We start from the raw sequence: 15952 nt of genomic DNA on the forward strand, positions 1-15952 counted from the left end.
TCTCAAAGAAAGAGGCCACGGTGTTTCTGCACCTCTATTATGTTGTTGCAGCTTCGGAACTTTTAAATATCTTGATATATCTCGAGAACTACGCATCTGATCAAAAAGTATCATAGAACATAAAAAGTAGGAAACTTAATTCTCTACAAAAAAGTCTCTTAACATTTTGCCATAGCTCGCTTCGTTTCCGAGATATTTGCAGATTTATCTCAAGGGAAGGGGCCTAACGGACATATTTCCAGATATTTCTTCTTCTTGTTGTTCTTCTTCTGCACAGCTAAACTGGAAGTGGCATTTCCAGCTCGCAATATTGCAGAGTTATCTCAAAGAGAGGGGCACGGTGTTTCTGTATCCCGATTATGTTGGTGCGGCTTCGGAACTTTTAAATATCTTGATATATCTCGAGAACTACGCATCTGATCAAGAAATATCATAGAACATAAAACGTAGGAAACTTAATTCTCTACAAAAAAGGTCTCTTAACATTTTGCCATAGCTCGCTTCGTTTCCGAGATATTTGCAGATTTATCTCAAGGGAAGGGGCCTAACGGACATATTTCGAGATATTTCTTCTTCTTGTTGTTCTTCTTCTGCACAGCTAAACTGGAAGTGGCATTTCCAGGTCGCAATAGTGCAGAGATATCTCAAAGAAAGGAGCCACGGTGTTTCTGTATCTCTATTATGTTGGTGCGGCTTCGGAACTTTTAAATATCTTGATATATATCGAGAACTACGCGTCTGATCAAAAAATATCATAGAAGATAAAAAGTAGGAAACTTAATTCTCTACAAATAAGGTCTCTTAACATTTTGCCATAGCTCGCTTCGTTTCCGAGATATTTGCAGATTTATCTCAAGGTAAGGGGCCTGACGGACATATTTCGAGATATTTCTTCTTCTTGTTGTTCTTCTTCTGCACAGCTAAGCTGGAAGTGGCATTTGCAGCTCGCAATAGTGCATAGCTATCTGAAAGAAAGGGGCCACGGTGTTTCTGTATCTCTATTATGTTAGTGCGGCTTCGGAACTTTTAAATATCTCGATATATCTCGAAAACTACGCTTCTGATCAAAAAATATCATAGAACATAAATTGTAGGAAACATAATTCTCTACAAAAAACGTCTCTCAACATTTTGCCATAGCTCGCTTCGTTTCCGAGATATTTGCAGATTCAGCTCAAAGGAACTGGCCTGACGGACATATTTCGAGATATTTCTTCTTCTTGTTCTTCTTCCTCTGCACAGCTAAGCTGGAAGTGGCATTTGCAGCTCGCAATAGTGCAGAGTTATCTCAAAGAAAGGGGCCACGGTGTTTCTGAATCTCTATTATGTTGGTGCGGCTTCGGAACTTTTAAATATCTTGATATATCTCGAGAACTACGCATCTGATCAAAAAATATCATAGAACATAAAAAGTAGGCAACTTAATTCTCTACAAAAAAGGTCTCTTATCATTTTGCCATAGCTCTCTTCGTTTCCGAGATATTTGCAGATTTATCTCAATGGAAGGGGCCTGACGGACATATTTCGAGATATTTCTTCTTCTTGTTGTTCTTCTTCTGCACAGCTAAGCTGGAAGTGGCATTTGCAGCTCGCAATAGTGCAGAGTTATCTCAAAGAAAGGGGCCACGGTGTTTCTGTATCTCTATTATGTTGGTGCGGCTTCGGAACTTTTAAATATCTTGATATATCTCGAGAACTACGCGTCTGATCAAAAAATATCATAGAACATAAAAAGTAGGAAACTCAATTCTCTACAAAAAAGCTCTCTTAACATTTTGCAATAGCTCGCTTCGTTTCCGAGATATTTGCAGATTTATCTCAAGGGAAGGGGCCTGACGGACATATTTCGAGATATTTCTTCTTCTTGTTGTTCTTCTTCTGCACAGCTAAGCTGGAAGTGGCATTTGCGGCTCGCACTAGTGCAGAGTTATCTCAAAGAAAGGGGCCACGGTGTTTCTGTATCTCTATTATGTTGGTGCGGCTTCGGAACTTTTAAATATCTCGATATATCTCGAAAACTACGCTTCTGATCAAAAAATATCATAGAACATAAATTGTAGGAAACATAATTCTCTACAAAACACGTCTCTCAACATTTTGCCATAGCTCGCTTCGTTTCCGAGATATTTGCAGATTCAGCTCAAAGGAACTGGCCTGACGGACATATTTCGAGATATTTCTTCTTCTTGTTCTTCTTCCTCTGCACAGCTAAGCTGGAAGTGGCATTTGCAGCTCGCAATAGTGCAGAGTTATCTCAAAGAAAGGGGCCACGGTGTTTCTGAATCTCTATTATGTTGGTGCGGCTTCGGAACTTTTAAATATCTTGATATATCTCGAGAACTACGCATCTGATCAAAAAATATCATAGAACATAAAAAGTAGGCAACTTAATTCTCTACAAAAAAGGTCTCTTATCATTTTGCCATAGCTCTCTTCGTTTCCGAGATATTTGCAGATTTATCTCAAGGGAAGGGGCCTGACGGACATATTTCGAGATATTTCTTCTTCTTGTTGTTCTTCTTCTGCACAGCTAAGCTGGAAGTGGCATTTGCAGCTCGCAATAGTGCAGAGTTATCTCAAAGAAAGGGGCCACGGTGTTTCTGTATCTCTATTATGTTGGTGCGGCTTCGGAACTTTTAAATATCTTGATATATCTCGAGAACTACGCGTCTGATCAAAAAATATCATAGAATATAAAAAGTAGGAAACTCAATTCTCTACAAAAAAGCTCTCTTAACATTTTGCAATAGCTCGCTTCGTTTCCGAGATATTTGCAGATTTATCTCAAGGGAAGGGGCCTGACGGACATATTTCGAGATATTTCTTCTTCTTGTTGTTCTTCTTCTGCACAGCTAAGCTGGAAGTGGCATTTGCGGCTCGCACTAGTGCAGAGTTATCTCAAAGAAAGGGGCCACGGTGTTTCTGTATCTCTATTATGTTGGTGCGGCTTCGGAACTTTTAAATATCTCGATATATCTCGAAAACTACGCTTCTGATCAAAAAATATCATAGAACATAAATTGTAGGAAACATAATTCTCTACAAAAAACGTCTCTCAACGTTTTGCCATAGCTCGCTTCGTTTCCGAGATATTTGCAGATTCAGCTCAAAGGAACTGGCCTGACGGACATATTTCGAGATATTTCTTCTTCTTGTTCTTCTTCCTCTGCACAGCTAAGCTGGAAGTGGCATTTGCAGCTCGCAATAGTGCAGAGTTATCTCAAAGAAAGGGGCCACGGTGTTTCTGAATCTCTATTATGTTGGTGCGGCTTCGGAACTTTTAAATATCTTGATATATCTCGAGAACTACGCATCTGATCAAAAAATATCATAGAACATAAAAAGTAGGCAACTTAATTCTCTACAAAAAAGGTCTCTTATCATTTTGCCATAGCTCTCTTCGTTTCCGAGATATTTGCAGATTTATCTCAAGGGAAGGGGCCTGACGGACATATTTCGAGATATTTCTTCTTCTTGTTGTTCTTCTTCTGCACAGCTAAGCTGGAAGTGGCATTTGCAGCTCGCAATAGTGCAGAGTTATCTCAAAGAAAGGGGCCACGGTGTTTCTGTATCTCTATTATGTTGGTGCGGCTTCGGAACTTTTAAATATCTTGATATATCTCGAGAACTACGCGTCTGATCAAAAAATATCATAGAACATAAAAAGTAGGAAACTCAATTCTCTACAAAAAAGCTCTCTTAACATTTTGCAATAGCTCGCTTCGTTTCCGAGATATTTGCAGATTTATCTCAAGGGAAGGGGCCTGACGGACATATTTCGAGATATTTCTTCTTCTTGTTGTTCTTCTTCTGCACAGCTAAGCTGGAAGTGGCATTTGCGGCTCGCACTAGTGCAGAGTTATCTCAAAGAAAGGGGCCACGGTGTTTCTGTATCTCTATTATGTTGGTGCGGCTTCGGAACTTTTAAATATCTCGATATATCTCGAAAACTACGCGTCTGATCAAAAAATATCATAGAACATAAAAAGTAGGAAACTTAATTCTCTACAAAAAAGTCTGTTAACATTTTGCCATAGCTCGCTTCGTTTCCGAGACATTTGCAGATTTATCTCAAGGGAATGGGCCTAACGGACATATTTCGAGATATTTCTTCTTCTTGTTGTTCTTCTTCTGCACAGCTAAACTGGAAGTGGCATTTGCAGCTCGCAATAGTGCAGAGTTATCTCAAAGAGAGGGGCCACGGTGTTTCTGTATCTCTATTATGTTGGTGCGGCTTCTTAACTTTTAAATATCCTGATATATCTCGAGAACTACGCATCTGATCAAAAAATATCATAGAACATAAAAAGTAGGAAACTCAATTCTCTACAAAAAAGGTCTATTAACATTTTGCAATAGCTCGCTTCGTTTCCGAGATATTTGCAGATTTATCTCAAGGGAAGGGGCCTGACGGACATATTTCGAGATATTTCTTCTTCTTGTTGTTCTTCTTCTGCACAGCTAAGCTGGAAGTGGCATTTGCAGCTCGCAATAGTGCAGAGTTATCTCAAAGAAAGGGGCCACGGTGTTTCTGTATCTCTATTATGTTGGTGCGGCTTCGGAACTTTTAAATATCTTGATGTATCTCGAGAACTACGCGTCTGATCAAAAAATATCATAGAACATAAAAAGTAGGAAACTTAATTCTCTACAAAAAAGTCTGTTAACATTTTGCCATAGCTCGCTTCGTTTCCGAGATATTTGCAGATTTATCTCAAGGGAATGGGCCTAACGGACATATTTCGAGATATTTCTTCTTCTTGTTGTTCTTCTTCTGCACAGCTAAACTGGAAGTGGCATTTCCAGCTCGCAATAGTGCAGAGTTATCTCAAAGAGAGGGGCCACGGTGTTTCTGTATCTCTATTATGTTGGTGCGGCTTCTTAACTTTTAAATATCCTGATATATCTCGAGAACTACGCATCTGATCAAAAAATATCATAGAACATAAAAAGTAGGAAACTCAATTCTCTACAAAAAACGTCTCTCAACATTTTGCCATAGCTCGCTTCGTTTCCGAGATATTTGCAGATTCAGCTCAAAGGAACTGGCCTGACGGACATATTTCGAGATATTTCTTCTTCTTGTTCTTCTTCCTCTGCACAGCTAAGCTGGACGTGGCATTTGCAGCTCGCAATAGTGCAGAGTTATCTCAAAGAAAGGGGCCACGGTGTTTCTGAATCTCTATTATGTTGGTGCGGCTTCGGAACTTTTAAATATCTTGATATATCTCGAGAACTACGCATCTGATCAAAAAATATCATAGAACATAAAAAGTAGGCAACTTAATTCTCTACAAAAAAGGTCTCTTATCATTTTGCCATAGCTCTCTTCGTTTCCGAGATATTTGCAGATTTATCTCAAGGGAAGGGGCCTGACGGACATATTTCGAGATATTTCTTCTTCTTGTTGTTCTTCTTCTGCACAGCTAAGCTGGAAGTGGCATTTGCAGCTCGCAATAGTGCAGAGTTATCTCAAAGAAAGGGGCCACGGTGTTTCTGTATCTCTATTATGTTGGTGCGGCTTCGGAACTTTTAAATATCTTGATATATCTCGAGAACTACGCATCTGATCAAAAAATATCATAGAACATAAAAAGTAGGAAACATAATTCCATACAAAAAAGGTCTCTTAACATTTTGCCATAGCTCTCTTCGTTTCCGAGATATTTGCAGATTTATCTCAAGGGAAGGGGCCTGACGGACACATTTCGAGATATTTCTTCTTCTTGTTGTTCTTCTTCTGCACGCTAAGCTGGAAGTGGCATTTGCAGCTCGCAATAGTGCAGAGTTATCTCAAAGAAAGGGGCCACGGTGTTTCTGTATCTCCATTATGATGGTGCGGCTTCGGAACTTTTAAATATCTTGATATATCTCGAGAACTACGCATCTGATCAAAAAATATCATAGAACATAAAAAGTAGGAAACATAATTCCATACAAAAAAGGTCTCTTAACATTTTGCCATAGCTCGCTTCGTTTCCGAGATATTTGCAGATTTATCTCCAGGGAAGTGGCCTGACGGACATATTTCGAGATATTTCTTCTTCTTGTTGTTCTTCTTCTGCACAGCTAAGCTGGAAGTGGCATTTGCGGCTCGCACTAGTGCAGAGTTATCTCAAAGAAAGGGGCCACGGTGTTTCTGTATCTCTATTATGTTGGTGCAGCTTCAGAACTTTTAAATATCTTGATATATCTCGAGAACTACGCATCTGATCAAAAAATATCATGGAACATAAAAAGTAGAAAATTTAATTCTCTACAGAAAAGGTCTCTTAACATTTTGCCATAGCTCGCTTCGTTTCCGAGATACTTGCCGATTTATCTCAAGGGAAGGGGCCTAACGGACATATTTCGAGATATTTCTTCTTCTTGTTGTTCTTCTTCTGCACAGCTAAACTGGAAGTGGCATTTGCAGCTCGCAATAGTGCAGAGTTATCTCAAAGAGAGGGGCCACGGTGTTTCTGTATCTCTATTATGTTGGTGCGGCTTCGGAACTTTTAAATATCTTGATATATCTCGAGAACTACGCATCTGAACAAAAAATATCATAGAACATAAAAAGTAGGAAACTCAATTCTCTACAAAAAAGGTCTCTTAACATTTTGCAATAGCTCGCTTCGTTTTCGAGATATTTGCAGATTTATCTCAAGGGAAAGGGCCTGACGGACATATTTCGAGATATTTCTTCTTCTTGTTGTTCTTCTTCTGCACAGCTAAGCTGGAAGTGGCATTTGCGGCTCGCACTAGTGCAGAGTTATCTCAAAGAAAGGGGCCACGGTGTTTCTGTATCTCTATTATGTTGGTGCTGCTTCGGAACTTTTAAATATCTCGATATATCTCGAAAACTACGCTTCTGATCAAAAAATATCATAGAACATAAATTGTGGGAAACATAATTCTCTACAAAAAACGTCTCTTAACATTTTGCCATAGCTCGCTTCGTTTCCGAGATATTTGCAGATTTATCTCAAGGGAAGGGGCCTAACGGACATATTTCGAGATATTTCTTCTTCTTGTTGTTCTTCTTCTGCACAGCTAAACTGGAAGTGGCATTTCCAGCTCGCAATAGTACAGAGTTATCTCAAAGAAAGGGGCCACGGTGTTTCTGTATCTCTATTATGTTGGTGCGGCTTCTTAACTTTTAAATATCTTGATATATCTCGAGAACTACGCATCTGATCAAAAAATATCATAGAACATAAAAAGTAGGAAACTCAATTCTCTACAAAAAAGGTCTCTTAACATTTTGCAATAGCTCGCTTCGTTTCCGAGGTATTTGCAGATTTATCTCAAGGGAAGGGGCCTGACGGACATATTTCGAGATATTTCTTCTTCTTGTTGTTCTTCTTCTGCACAGCTAAGCTGGAAGTGGCATTTGCAGCTCGCAATTGTGCAGAGTTATCTCAAAGAGAGGGGCCACGGTGTTTCTGTATCTCTATTATGTTGGTGCGGCTTCGGAACTTTTAAATATCTTGATATATCTCGAGAACTACGCATCTGATCAAAAAATATCATAGAACATAAAAAGTAGGAAACATAATTCCATACAAAAAAGGTCTCTTAACATTTTGCCATAGCTCTCTTCGTTTCCGAGATATTTGCAGATTTATCTCAAGGGAAGGGGCCTGACGGACACATTTCGAGATATTTCTTCTTCTTGTTGTTCTTCTTCTGCACGCTAAGCTGGAAGTGGCATTTGCAGCTCGCAATAGTGCAGAGTTATCTCAAAGAAAGGGGCCGCGGTGTTTCTGTATCTCTATTATGTTGGTGCGGCTTCTTAACTTTTAAATATCTTGATATATCTCGAGAACTACGCATCTGATCAAAATATATCATAGAACATAAAAAGTACGAAACTCAATTCTCTACAAAAAAGGTCTCTTAACATTTTGCAATAGCTCGCTTCGTTTCCGAGATATTTGCAGATTTATCTCAAGGGAAGGGGCCTGACGGACATATTTCGAGATATTTCTTCTTCTTGTTGTTCTTCTTATGCACAGCTAAGCTGGAAGTGGCATTTGCGGCTCGCACTAGTGCAGAGTTATCTCAAAGAAAGGGGCCACGGTGTTTCTGTATCTCTATTATGTTGGTGCTGCTTCGGAACTTTTAAATATCTCGATATATCTCGAAAACAACGCTTCTGATCAAAAAATATCATAGAACATAAATTGTAGGAAACATAATTCTCTACAAAAAACGTCTCTTAACATTTTGCCATAGCTCGCTTCGTTTCCGAGATATTTGCAGATTTATCTCAAGGGAAGGGGCCTGACGGACATATTTCGAGATATTTCTTCTTCTTGTTGTTCTTCTTCTGCACAGCTAAGCTGGAAGTGGCATTTGCAGCTCGCAATTGTGCAGAGTTATCTCAAAGAGAGGGGCCACGGTGTTTCTGTATCTCTATTATGTTGGTGCGGCTTCGGAACTTTTAAATAACTTGATATATCTCGAGAACTACGCATCTGATCAAAAAATATCATAGAACATAAAAAGTAGGAAACTTAATTCGCTACAAAAAAGGTTTCTTAACATTTTGTCATAGCTTGCTTCGTTTCCGAGATATTTGCAGATTTATCTCAAGGGAAGGGGCCTAACGGACATATTTCGTGATATTTCTTCTTCTTGTTGTTCTTCTTCTGCACAGCTAAACTGGAAGTGGCATTTCCAGGTCGCAATAGTGCAGAGTTATCTAAAAGAAAGGAGCCACGGTGTTTCTGTATCTCTATTATGTTGGTGCGGCTTCGGAACTTTTAAATATCTTGATATATCTCGAGAACTACGCGTGTGATCAAAAAATATCAAAGAACATAAAAAGTAGGAAACATAATTCCATACAAAGAAGGTCTCTTAACATTTTGCCATAGCTCTCTTCGTTTCCGAGATATTTGCAGATTTATCTCAAGGGAAGGGGCCTAACGGACTTATTTCGAGATATTTCTTCTTCTTGTTGTTCTTCTTCTGCACAGCTAAACTGGAAGTGGCATTTCCAGCTCGCAATAGTACAGAGTTATCTCAAAGAAAGGGGCCACGGTGTTTCTGTATCTCTATTATGTTGGTGCGGCTTCGGAACTTTTAAATATCTTGATATATCTCGAGAACTACGCATCTGATCAGAAAATATCATACAACATAAGTCGTAGGAAACTTAATTCTCTACAAAAAAGGTCTCTTAACATTTTGCCATAGCTCGCTTCGTTTCCGAGATATTTGCAGATTTATCTCAAGGTAAGGGGCCTGACGGACATATTTCGAGATATTTCTTCTTCTTGTTGTTCTTCTTCTGCACAGCTAAGCTGGAAGTGGCATTTACAGCTCGCAATAGTGCATAGTTATCTGAAAGAAAGGGGCCACGGTGTTTCTGTATCTCTATTATGTTGGTGCGGCTTCGGAACTTTTAAATATCTTGATATATCTCGAGAACTACGCATCTGAACAAAAAATATCATAGAACATAAAAAGTAGGAAACTCAATTCTCTACAAAAAAGGTCTCTTAACATTTTGCAATAGCTCGCTTCGTTTCCGAGGTATTTGCAGATTTATCTCAAGGGAAGGGGCCTGACGGACATATTTCGAGATATTTCTTCTTCTTGTTGTTCTTCTTCTGCACAGCTAAGCTGGAAGTGGCATTTGCAGCTCGCAATTGTGCAGAGTTATCTCAAAGAGAGGGGCCACGGTGTTTCTGTATCTCTATTATGTTGGTGCGGCTTCGGAACTTTTAAATATCTTGATATATCTCGAGAACTACGCATCTGATCAAAAAATATCATAGAACATAAAAAGTAGGAAACATAATTCCATACAAAAAAGGTCTCTTAACATTTTGCCATAGCTCTCTTCGTTTCCGAGATATTTGCAGATTTATCTCAAGGGAAGGGGCCTGACGGACACATTTCGAGATATTTCTTCTTCTTGTTGTTCTTCTTCTGCACGCTAAGCTGGAAGTGGCATTTGCAGCTCGCAATAGTGCAGAGTTATCTCAAAGAAAGGGGCCGCGGTGTTTCTGTATCTCTATTATGTTGGTGCGGCTTCTTAACTTTTAAATATCTTGATATATCTCGAGAACTACGCATCTGATCAAAATATATCATAGAACATAAAAAGTACGAAACTCAATTCTCTACAAAAAAGGTCTCTTAACATTTTGCAATAGCTCGCTTCGTTTCCGAGATATTTGCAGATTTATCTCAAGGGAAGGGGCCTGACGGACATATTTCGAGATATTTCTTCTTCTTGTTGTTCTTCTTCTGCACAGCTAAGCTGGAAGTGGCATTTGCGGCTCGCACTAGTGCAGAGTTATCTCAAAGAAAGGGGCCACGGTGTTTCTGTATCTCTATTATGTTGGTGCGGCTTCGGAACTTTTAAATATCTTGATATATCTCGAGAACTACGCATCTGAACAAAAAATATCATAGAACATAAAAAGTAGGAAACTCAATTCTCTACAAAAAAGGTCTCTTAACATTTTGCAATAGCTCGCTTCGTTTCCGAGATATTTGCAGATTTATCTCAAGGGAAAGGGCCTGACGGACATATTTCGAGATATTTCTTCTTCTTGTTGTTCTTCTTCTGCACAGCTAAGCTGGAAGTGGCATTTGCGGCTCGCACTAGTGCAGAGTTATCTCAAAGAAAGGGGCCACGGTGTTTCTGTATCTCTATTATGTTGGTGCTGCTTCGGAACTTTTAAATATCTCGATATATCTCGAAAACTACGCTTCTGATCAAAAAATATCATAGAACATAAATTGTGGGAAACATAATTCTCTACAAAAAACGTCTCTTAACATTTTGCCATAGCTCGCTTCGTTTCCGAGATATTTGCAGATTTATCTCAAGGGAAGGGGCCTAACGGACATATTTCGAGATATTTCTTCTTCTTGTTGTTCTTCTTCTGCACAGCTAAACTGGAAGTGGCATTTCCAGCTCGCAATAGTACAGAGTTATCTCAAAGAAAGGGGCCACGGTGTTTCTGTATCTCTATTATGTTGGTGCGGCTTCGGAACTTTTAAATATCTTGATATATCTCGAGATCTACGCATCTGATCAAAAAATATCATAGAACATAAAAAGTAGGAAACTTAATTCTCTACAAAAAAGGTCTCTCAACATTTTGCCATAGCTCGCTTCGTTTCCGAGATACTTGCCGATTTATCTCAAGGGAAGGGGCCTGACGGACATATTTCGAGATATTTCTTCTTCTTGTTGTTCTTCTTCTGCACAGCTAAGCTGGAAGTGGCATTTGCAGCTCGCAATTGTGCAGAGTTATCTCAAAGAGAGGGGCCACGGTGTTTCTGTATCTCTATTATGTTGGTGCGGCTTCTTAACTTTTAAATATCTTGATATATCTCGAGAACTACGCATCTGATCAAAAAATATCATAGAACATAAAAAGTAGGAAACTCAATCCTCTACAAAAAAGGTCTCTTAACATTTTGCAATAGCTCGCTTCGTTTCCGAGATATTTGCAGATTTATCTCAAGGGAAGTGGCCTGACGGACATATTTCGAGATATTTCTTCTTCTTGTTGTTCTTCTTCTGCACAGCTAAGCTGGAAGTGGCATTTGCGGCTCGCACTAGTGCAGAGTTATCTCAAAGAAAGGGGCCACGGTGTTTCTGTATCTCTATTATGTTGGTGCGGCTTCGGAACTTTTAAATATCTTGATATATCTCGAGAACTACGCATCTGATCCAAAAATATCATAGAACATAAATAGTAGGAAACTTAATTCTCTACAAAAAAGGTCTCTCAACATTTTGCCATAGCTCGCTTCGTTTCCGAGATATTTGCAGATTTATCTCAAGGGAAGGGGCCTGACGGACATATTTCGAGATATTTCTTCTTCTTGTTGTTCTTCTTCTGCACAGCTAAGCTGGAAGTGGCATTTGCAGCTCGCAATAGTGCAGAGTTATCTCAAAGAAAGGGGCCACGGTGTTTCTGTATCTCTATTATGTTGGTGCGGCTTCGGAACTTTTAAATATCTTGATATATCTCGAGATCTACGCATCTGATCAAAAAATATCATAGAACATAAAAAGTAGGAAACTTAATTCTCTACAAAAAAGGTCTCTCAACATTTTGCCATAGCTCGCTTCGTTTCCGAGATACTTGCCGATTTATCTCAAGGGAAGGGGCCTAACGGACATATTTCGAGATATTTCTTCTTCTTGTTGTTCTTCTTCTGCACAGCTAAACTGGAAGTGGCATTTGCAGCTCGCAATAGTGCAGAGTTATCTCAAAGAGAGGGGCCACGGTGTTTCTGTATCTCTATTATGTTGGTGCGGCTTCGGAACTTTTAAATATCTTGATATATCTCGAGAACTACGAATCTGATCAGAAAATATCATAGAAGATAAAAAGTAGGAAACTTAATTCTCCACAAAAAAGGTCTCTTAACATTTTGCCATAGCTCGCTTCGTTTCCGAGATATTTGCAGATTTATCTCAAGGGAAGGGGCCTGACGGACATATTTCGAGATATTTCTTCTTCTTGTTGTTCTTCTTCTGCACAGCTAAGCTGGAAGTGGCATTTGCAGCTCGCAATAGTGCAGAGTTATCGCAAAGAAAGGGGCCACGGTGTTTCTGTATCTCTATTATGTTGGTGCGGCTTCGGAACTTTTAAATATCTTGATATATCTCGAGAACTACGCATCTGATCAAAAAATATCATAGAACATAAAAAGTAGGAAACCTAATTTTCTACAAAAAAGGTCTCTTAACATTTTGCCGTAGCTCGCTTCGTTTCCGAGATATTTGCAGATTTATCTCAAGGGAAGGGGTCTGACGGACATATTTCGAGATATTTCTTCTTCTTGTTGTTCTTCTTCTGCACAGCTAAGCTGGAAGTGGCATTTGCAGCTCGCAATAGTGCAGAGTTATCGCAAAGAAAGGGGCCACGGTGTTTCTGTATCTCTATTATGTTGGTGCGGCTTCGGAACTTTTAAATATCTTGATATATCTCGAGAACTACGCATCTGATCAAAAAATATCATAGAACATAAAAAGTAGGAAACCTAATTTTCTACAAACAAGGTCTCTTAACATTTTGCCGTAGCTCGCTTCGTTTCCGAGATACTTGCCGATTTATCTCAAGGGAAGGGGCCTAACGGACATATTTCGAGATATTTCTTCTTCTTGTTGTTCTTCTTCTGCACAGCTAAACTGGAAGTGGCATTTGCAGCTCGCAATAGTGCAGAGTTATCTCAAAGAGAGGGGCCACGGTGTTTCTGTATCTCTATTATGTTGGTGCGGCTTCGGAACTTTTAAATATCTTGATATATCTCGAGAACTACGCATCTGATCAAAAAATATCATACAACATAAAACGTAGAAAACTTAATTCTCTACAAAAAAGGTCTCTTAACATTTTGCCATAGCTCGCTTCGTTTCCGAGATATTTGCAGATTTATCTCAAGGGAAGGGGCCTAACGGACTTATTTCGAGATATTTCTTCTTCTTGTTGTTCTTCTTCTGCACAGCTAAACTGGAAGTGGCATTTCCAGGTCGCAATAATGCAGAGTTATCTAAAAGAAAGGAGCCACGGTGTTTCTGTATCTCTATTATGTTGGTGCGGCTTCGGAACTTTTAAATATCTTGATATATCTCGAGAACTACGCATCTGATCAAAAAATATCATAGAACATAAAAAGTAGGAAACTTAATTCGCTACAAAAAAGGTTTCTTAACATTTTGTCATAGCTTGCTTCGTTTCCGAGATATTTGCAGATTTATCTCAAGGGAAGGGGCCTAACGGACATATTTCGTGATATTTCTTCTTCTTGTTGTTCTTCTTCTGCACAGCTAAACTGGAAGTGGCATTTCCAGGTCGCAATAGTGCAGAGTTATCTAAAAGAAAGGAGCCACGGTGTTTCTGTATCTCTATTATGTTGGTGCGGCTTCGGAACTTTTAAATATCTTGATATATCTCGAGAACTACGCGTCTGATCAAAAAATATCAAAGAACATAAAAAGTAGGAAACATAATTCCATACAAAGAAGGTCTCTTAACATTTTGGCATAGCTCTCTTCGTTTCCGAGATATTTGCAGATTTTTCTCAAGGGAAGGGGCCTGACGGACACATTTCGAGATATTTCTTCTTCTTGTTGTTCTTCTTCTGCACGCTAAGCTGGAAGTGGCATTTGCAGCTCGCAATAGTGCAGAGTTATCTCAAAGAAAGGGGCCACGGTGTTTCTGTATCTCTATTATGTTGGTGCGGCTTCGGAACTTTTAAACATCTTGATATATCTCGAGAACTACGCATCTGATCAAAAAATATCATAGAACATAAAAAGTAGGAAACATAATTCCATACAAAAAAGGTCTCTTAACATTTTGCCATAGCTCGCTTCGTTTCCGAGATATTTGCAGATTTATCTCAAGGGAAGTGGCCTGACGGACATATTTCGAGATATTTCTTCTTCTTGTTGTTCTTCTTCTGCACAGCTAAGCTGGAAGTGGCATTTGCGGCTCGCACTAGTGCAGAGTTATCTCAAAGAAAGGGGCCACGGTGTTTCTGTATCTCTATTATGTTGGTGCGGCTTCGGAACTTTTAAATATCTTGATATATCTCGAGAACTACGCATCTGATCCAAAAATATCATAGAACATAAATAGTAGGAAACTTAATTCTCTACAAAAAAGGTCTCTCAACATTTTGCCATAGCTCGCTTCGTTTCCGAGATATTTGCAGATTTATCTCAAGGGAAGGGGCCTGACGGACATATTTCGAGATATTTCTTCTTCTTGTTGTTCTTCTTCTGCACAGCTAAGCTGGAAGTGGCATTTGCAGCTCGCAATAGTGCAGAGTTATCTCAAAGAAAGGGGCCACGGTGTTTCTGTATCTCTATTATGTTGGTGCGGCTTCGGAACTTTTAAATATCTTGATATATCTCGAGATCTACGCATCTGATCAAAAAATATCATAGAACATAAAAAGTAGGAAACTTAATTCTCTACAAAAAAGGTCTCTCAACATTTTGCCATAGCTCGCTTCGTTTCCGAGATACTTGCCGATTTATCTCAAGGGAAGGGGCCTAACGGACATATTTCGAGATATTTCTTCTTCTTGTTGTTCTTCTTCTGCACAGCTAAACTGGAAGTGGCATTTGCAGCTCGCAATAGTGCAGAGTTATCTCAAAGAGAGGGGCCACGGTGTTTCTGTATCTCTATTATGTTGGTGCGGCTTCGGAACTTTTAAATATCTTGATATATCTCGAGAACTACGAATCTGATCAGAAAATATCATAGAAGATAAAAAGTAGGAAACTTAATTCTCCACAAAAAAGGTCTCTTAACATTTTGCCATAGCTCGCTTCGTTTCCGAGATATTTGCAGATTTATCTCAAGGGAAGGGGCCTGACGGACATATTTCGAGATATTTCTTCTTCTTGTTGTTCTTCTTCTGCACAGCTAAGCTGGAAGTGGCATTTGCAGCTCGCAATAGTGCAGAGTTATCGCAAAGAAAGGGGCCACGGTGTTTCTGTATCTCTATTATGTTGGTGCGGCTTCGGAACTTTTAAATATCTTGATATATCTCGAGAACTACGCATCTGATCAAAAAATATCATAGAACATAAAATGTAGGAAACCTAATTTTCTACAAAAAAGGTCTCTTAACATTTTGCCGTAGCTCGCTTCGTTTCCGAGATATTTGCAGATTTATCTCAAGGGAAGGGGTCTGACGGACATATTTCGAGATATTTCTTCTTCTTGTTGTTCTTCTTCTGCACAGCTAAGCTGGAAGTGGCATTTGCAGCTCGCAATAGTGCAGAGTTATCGCAAAGAAAGGGGCCACGGTGTTTCTGTATCTCTATTATGTTGGTGCGGCTTCGGAACTTTTAAATATCTTGATATATCTCGAGAACTACGCATCTGATCAAAAAATATCATAGAACATAAAAAGTAGGAAACCTAATTTTCTACAAAAAAGGTCTCTCAACATTTTGCCGTAGCTCGCT

The sequence above is a fragment of the Osmia lignaria genome, unplaced genomic scaffold (genome assembly GCF_051020975.1).
Source record: "Osmia lignaria lignaria isolate PbOS001 unplaced genomic scaffold, iyOsmLign1 scaffold0013, whole genome shotgun sequence".
NCBI lineage: Eukaryota > Metazoa > Arthropoda > Insecta > Hymenoptera > Megachilidae > Osmia > Osmia lignaria.